This window comes from Bidens hawaiensis, unplaced genomic scaffold (genome assembly GCF_021521415.1).
Source record: "Bidens hawaiensis isolate Kalapana, Puna unplaced genomic scaffold, B.hawaiensis_p1.1 tig00036464_1, whole genome shotgun sequence".
Taxonomy (NCBI): Eukaryota; Viridiplantae; Streptophyta; class Magnoliopsida; order Asterales; family Asteraceae; genus Bidens; species Bidens hawaiensis.
The window spans coordinates 173,792-181,157 of record NW_027496379.1 but is presented as its reverse complement, the minus strand read 5'-3'; the positions used below and the strand labels follow the sequence as shown (position 1 = coordinate 181,157).

The window sequence follows — 7,366 nt, the reverse complement described above, 5'->3', positions numbered from 1 at the left end:
CGATCGTAAGTAATATAGAACTAAGGAAGTCCGAGTATCGAACACGAGGACACGTGAAAACGTCTATGATCACTAACCCTAGACAAGACCTTCCTAAGAATAATATTTTTTTAAATGATTTTTAATAATTAAACTACTTGAGCTAACTTACTTTAACTAAATTAAAAGACTTAACTCAACAAAACTTAACGAAACTTTACGAATGACTTACAATGGAGAAAACGTCTACCTAGGTAAGAATCATATTGAAGGTCTAATAAGCTAATGGATTGAATAATCTCACGATACCAGTATCTAAGGATGACACAACTAAGGTTCGCTCAAGAAAGCTAGATCACCTCTCGGTCTCACTAACAAACCCTAACTTACACTTAACTGATTTTAAGAACAAACCGGGAAACGAATTTCTAAAGTGTTCTAATGTCGACTCTCCTCTCAGTCTCACCGACACACGACCCTAATGGAAACGAATACTACACAACCAAGGATAGAGGAAAAATTTGGTTAAACTTAATCTAGATCAAGTAATCGCTCACAAACCCAAACCCGACAAGAACCGAACCCGCTCTAGCGCGATCCTAATCCTAACAAGTAAAAGCTATGAGACGACCTTACTTCCTATCACCTCTTGGTCTCTAAGAAGGTGCTTACCCGCTGAATTCAATTAATTAACACACCCAACTAAACCCTACAGTTGTACACCCTGCAAACAATCTCTAAACACAAAGTAAATAATCGAACAAGCAACAATTAATCAAAACTAATTCAATCAATCGAAGAAAGGGGTTTATGAGTGTAATTAATAAAATCACAGCCACTAAACACAACCTAATTCAATATTAAACCAAACTTTCATTAACAAATCAAGTCACGATGATCTAACAATCCCTAAAACTCACTAAAACCTAACAATATTCATCAAACCTAAGTAGAACTAACAAGTTTAGCTTAGCATAACTTTTGGAAAATAGCAAATACTTATTGTAAACATCATAAAACTCAACCAATTCATAATTAAACTCATTCAATAATCAGAATTAATCAAGCACAACTCAATCTTCAATTCAAATGCAAAACAATTCATGTTTAAAGATCAAATCAACAAGTTATGAACCTTGAACAAGAAAGCAAAGTTTATTAGAGTTATACTATCAGTTATGGCTGAAATAAACGATGAGGAATGATGCTAGCTACTGTCCCAAGTCTCCCTTGATGTTATTCTTCTTCTCCTGGCCGCCACACACCTCCACAAAACTTTTTTTCTTCCTTCTTGGCTGCTGCAGATTGCGATCGGCTCTAGGGGGCTGCTCTAGGGTTTTTTCTTTTTTTAATTATCTTAATATAATAAAAAGTAAGGCTTGTATCTTGTGGGCTTGTGTCGAGCCTTGAGTTTTAGTCTTCAAACTTGATCATAAAGGCCTCCAATGTCTTCAAAAACCCGAACCTTTTTCTCTAGTAAAATTCATAACCTACACAATTATTAAACTTTGTAAAATCATGCACAAACAAACCATAACTATTATTTATTATACGATTAAGTACTTAAAACGTGATAAAAATGTGCGAAAAATAGGTGTGTTTGCGCAAAGCTTGCGCATACGTTTTTTAATGAAACATATTCGAGAAAATAAACAGTCTGCAGATGACAAGGTTTGCACATAATTTGCATGGTGCATACAAAAGAGACTGCACGAGCTTTTTTTTTTTTAAAAACAAACAACATCTTAAGATCAACATGACTCACTTTTCATCCCATCTTCCTATTAGGTTAATAACCTTCATTCCAACTCTTTGACCACCCTTCTCAAATTAAATAACTTAAAACAATAACTAAAATAATCTTGTATACATACACTTTATTTAATTAAGATTTCACGATTAAAAGGTTTATAAGAGAAAAAAAATGTTTAGTGTTCATATCATCAAACGCTCTTCTATGCAAGTAGTGAGGAGTACCTAGATTCGCCAGATGACATTGATGATCCTTTCCAACTTGCAACGAATATTGGTGATCCTTTCCCCCACGTTAGAGATAAAACAATTTTCTCTCTCGGCTGAAACAAATATAGTGGGGGCCACTGAGTGAATGTTAGGTGGGTTCATTAAAAGTACTATAAATAATTGTGTTTGTATCTTCTTATAACACTACGCTCTTTACTTATGTTGTTCAATTAATGTTTTGGTTTTCTATATGAACCATTTTCATAACAAACGAGTTTAAAAGGTGGCCCAGAAATGAAACAACATATTCACCTCTATAGGATATAACAAAGCATAATTGGTAACTTAATTCCATTAATTACTTTTTACTGGATTTTTAGTTACAATATATTTTATAAACACTAAGAAGTTAAATGTATACAAGAATAAGCAATCTAAAAAAACGTGATAATATTTGAAAAACTATTATGACATAACATGACGATCGATTTTAATCATAAAAGCCGGTCGGTGGCTGGTCCTAGTGGCTGGGCACTCCCAAAAAGTGTACGTACTAGCCAAAATAATTGGTACTATTACTATGCACACAACAAAATATCTCGAGTGGTCCAATATGAATTTTAATCGAATTAATTTTTATTTTAGCAATATGAAAGTTTTTAGTTATAGATTTTTTTCGAAGTTTAGAAATATTAACCGAACCTCTCATAACCGTAATTTTACTTGTTTTCATTTCACACCAAAGAAGCTTTCTATGTTGTACGGAGGTTTGACAATTCGTGTAATCATTAAATGGTATCCTTATAAAATAGCAAACCAAACTTAAATGGTATCCTTATAGAATAGCAAACCAAACTTAAACCTTTTTGCATTCATCGTAACCACAAATGAAGGTTCATACACTTGTTACCTTATCTTCTTCATCATGCCTTTGGTTTCTCTTTGTTTCATCACTCTGCAGCCTGTGTTCATGTAATCAAAACTCAGATCCTCCTATACTATGCATACCAAGTGAGCGACTGGTGCTTATTCAGCTCAAGAACAATCTCATCGATCAAGCAAACCGTCTATCTTCTTGGGTAGGCAAAGACTGTTGCAGTTGGTCCGGTGTGGTCTGCAACAATTTGACTGGTCATGTCCAAGACATTCGTCTTCGAGGACCCGATGATAGCATTCACGGTCATTGTCATGGTTCTTATGACACCGTTGAAGAATTAGAAGAAGCATCCAAACAAATGTTAGGAGGAACCATAAGTCCTTCGGTGACCAAGTTATCACAACTCACGCATTTCGACATAAGCTGCAACGATTTTGGATCGATCCAGATTCCAGCCTTCCTTGGTTCTTTCCAGAACCTAAGATATCTTAACATCTCAAAATCACAATTCAGTGGGGAAATCCCATATCAACTTGGAAATCTATCAACACTACGTGTTCTTGATCTTCATGGCGATCTCATATCTAGTGGTATGCATTCAAAAAGTTTGAAATGGCTAAATGATCTTAAAGAGTTGCAACACCTGAATATGAGTGGCATCGACCTATCAGGAGCTTCAGACTGGTTTCAGGTTATAAGCAAACTCCCTTCTTTGCTAGAAATACACTTTTCTTCATGCGGGTTGATTAGACTTCCTGGTAATCCAAGTTCAGTTAGTTTTACATTCCTTAATGTACTGGATCTTTCCTTCAACTTATTCCCTGATAGTTTGTTGCCTAGGTGGATTTACAGTCTACATAACTTAGTTTCATTAGATCTTACTGGTTGCTTCATTGGTGGTCTAAGTCCCGGAACTGACAATGGTTTCCATAGCATGCCTTCTTTAAGGACTCTTAGTGTTTCAGGCAACGCTTTTCTGAATTCTTCTTCGTTACTGAATGAATTGTCTAGCTTAAGGAATATTCGTTTTCTAGATGTTAGTAACTGCAATATATCTGCTCCAATTCTTGGCAACTTACAAAACTTGTCTCTGATTGTGCATCTCGACATGTCGAATAACCAAATTGTTGAGGAGATACCAAAATCTTTAAGTAATCTTTGCAATTTGGTTACCCTTGATCTGCAATCTAACAACTTCTACGGAAATGTGTCGGAACTTCTAGAAAGATTTTGTGAATGTGGGTCACCTAGACTAGAATTATTAGCCTTAAGGGGAAATTATGTGGTTGGCCAACTTCCTGAAAAACTAGGTAGATTGAAGAATCTTGGAAGCATTGATCTTGCTTATAATAAAATAACAGGGACCATTCCTGATTCTGTAGGAAATCTGTCTCTCTTGAAAACATTCCAAATGAATATAAATCAACTGACAGGTTCTATCCCAAATACCATTGGTGGTTTGTCATCATTGAATTTCTTGGATCTATCGTATAACAATTTGAATGGAAGTCTTCCTGAAAGCATTGGGCGACTCGAGGAACTAGTTTTTTTAACTGTTCATCATAATTCGTTAACAGGAATTGTGACTGAAAAACATTTATCCAATTTAACATCCTTAACAACTTTGTGGATTGGGGACAACAAGTTAGTGTTTAAGTTAAATGATAAAAACTGGGTCCCCCCTTTCCAGCTCATAGTGCTAAGAATAGGTTCATGCGGTTTAGGCCCTCAATTTCCTTTATGGATTCAGTCACAAACAAGCTTAGCAGAAATAGATTTGGCCAACACAAACATATCAGACACCATCCCTAATTGGATTTGGACTACATTCTCTAGTGTAACATTATTGAACATGTCCCACAACAACATTCAAGGGAAGTTGGGAAATGTTAGTTTTCTTGCACCGGGTGCAGTACTAGATTTAAGTTTCAACCGTTTTCATGGTGTGTTACCTGGTCATTTCAATAGACCTGACTTAGATTTCCTAGATCTTTCGTCCAATGATCTCTCAGGATCTATAGAACAGTTCTTGTGTTTTGGCATACAAGAGCCGCGTCAGTTAAGAGTTCTTAATCTCGCAAACAATAGCATGTCAGGTGTTATCTCAGATTGTTGGATGCACTTGGAATTCTTGGCCATTTTAAACTTCGAGAAAAACCAGTTTTTGGGTACGATACCATCCTCTCTAGGAAATTTGTCTTCCCTATTATCGTTGGATTTGCGTAATAACAAACTATCCGGGAACTTACCCGTGTCGTTATTGAACTCCAAGAGCTTGATAATCATTGAGCTAGCAGAAAATGAGTTGGTGGGAAGAATACCGGCATCAATAGGAAGAGACAATACAAGTCTGAAACTTCTAAGTCTTCGTTCTAACAAACTAGAAGGTAATATCCCAGAAGAAATATGTCACCTCAGTTCCATACAGATCATGGATTTTGCTCATAATATTCTTTCTGGGAGCCTACCAACATGCTTTACAAACTTCACTGCCATTTCTGGAAGTGAAACATTAAGTCAATTTCTTCTTTATGACACTCTTTTCCAGAATCAAGTTCTAGGCAGTGCATCATTGGTGACAAAGGGTCGAGTTTCTACATATAAAAACATTCTTTTCCTGGTGACTACAATAGACCTTTCCAATAACAAGTTTTCAGGGTCAATTCCTGATGAACTTGTTTCACTTTTGGGCTTACGGTACCTGAATCTGTCACAAAATTATTTAACAGGACAAATTCCCAACTCGTTCGTCAAAAATGGAAAGCTTGAATCTTTAGATCTGTCACTAAACCATCTTGATGGAAAATTTCCCTCAAGCTTATCAGCGTTAACCTCTTTAAGCTTTTTGAACGTATCTTACAACAATCTTGTAGGAAGAATCCCAACAGGCCCTCAACTTCAAACCTTCAACGAGTCAAGTTTTGTTGGAAATAAACTATGTGGGAGTCCTCTACCAGCGTGTTTACCAAATGCCAACGATCCCGGTCGAACTAACGAGGAAGATGATGAATCTAATGGCATTGATTGGATCCTAGTGATATTTACGCTTATTGGATTGGTTATTGGTTTTTGGATCGTGGTTGGCCCATTGATTGTTAACAAACGATGGAGAAAGACTTATTATCATTTTCTTAAAGGAATCTGGATCAAGCTTCAAAATTTCATTTTTATCATATTCCCATGTAAGTCTTCACCTATATTTAGTTTTCTGTTTTATTTTGCTTATAAAATACGTTATACTGTCAAAATTAATATTCAAACTATAGAAAAATAATTAGGTTCATGCCATCTATTTCTAAACAGTTCAGTAAGGATGTATTTAATATCTTTGTTTTGTATCTAAACTAAACAAAGACAAAACATCAACCTAAAAACCCACATGCATATGTATTGGATTGCAATATAGAAAACTTTATGGGAAAGTATAGGAGTTCATAGTTTGATCTGGCGGATTGTACGTAACATGTAGGCTTTAAAAGGCATGAGCCAAGTCATGAAGTTTTTAGCTCAATTGATCAAGTTCAACAATTTGATTTATCGCAATACAATATACGGTGATCAGCCCAAAGGTTAGTAGTCAAAACTAAAGACATGGTTTTCCTATTGATTGATTCTCCTGTTGACAAGAATGAATGCAGCCTGGCTTTATGTTTCTCATTGCAATTACTTGTAGGCTTTCATCAGGAGTCCTCTTCAGAAGCTAGCAGCTGGACTCATAAAATTTATAAATCTGATTATTGATCAGCAAGAAGTGGGTATATATCAGCTTAAAACTAAGTATTTGTTGATATTCACTGATAAGCCTGAGGGAACATTGGTAATGGCTTTAAAAATATGAACAGTTTAGAAGATGTGTTAATGCTGGTAAAATTATGTAATATATATTTACATTTAGAAACGTAAGGAATATAAATAAATCTGAAATTTCAAACTTAATTGGTCCAATAATAACCCCATGACTTTTCTTATGGGAGGTCGGGAGTTCGAGTGTCTTTGGAACATTTTGTTGTGGGTTGAGCCAGGGTTTTTCCAGATATCTGTAACATTTCTGTGTATTAGAACTATTTATTTTATTTGTTCAAAGTGTCGATATTTTTTCTACTGAATATCCAAACTTAAGAATTTAGCAGTCAGATTTTTTTATAATTGTGAATGTGAATACATGAAAGAAAAACCTTGAATGTGAGACTAGAAGTGGCGGTGGAGAGATTTACGAGAATAGTGAAGCTGCACAAAACATCAATAAAAGAATCTTAAGACTCAACGGATAGTTCTTTTCAAGTAAGGGAGAATGATGAGGACAGATCACCCAATTAAGAAAATAGTACACGGGTCAATGTTTAGAAGATTTCAGTGATTTTTCCTTTTAAAAGAAAATCATCAGTTACCTGATTATTGTCTAATTTACTTAATATTGTGCTTATCTCAAATATTAATGACATGTCATCACTAAAGTAGGGTAATATCGTCAGTATAGACTACATCTATACTGACCCGATGTCATCAATATAGGGTCGCTTCAATATCAATAATATGGGGTAAGCTTGT

General features: G+C 35.2%; 1 pseudogene; it reads left to right on the top strand.

Moving 5' to 3' along the window:
• The first annotated feature begins 2,765 nt into the window (after positions 1-2,765).
• LOC143588574 (receptor-like protein EIX2) lies at positions 2,766-6,842 on the top strand (annotated as a pseudogene).
• Positions 6,843-7,366: the final 524 nt, after the last annotated feature.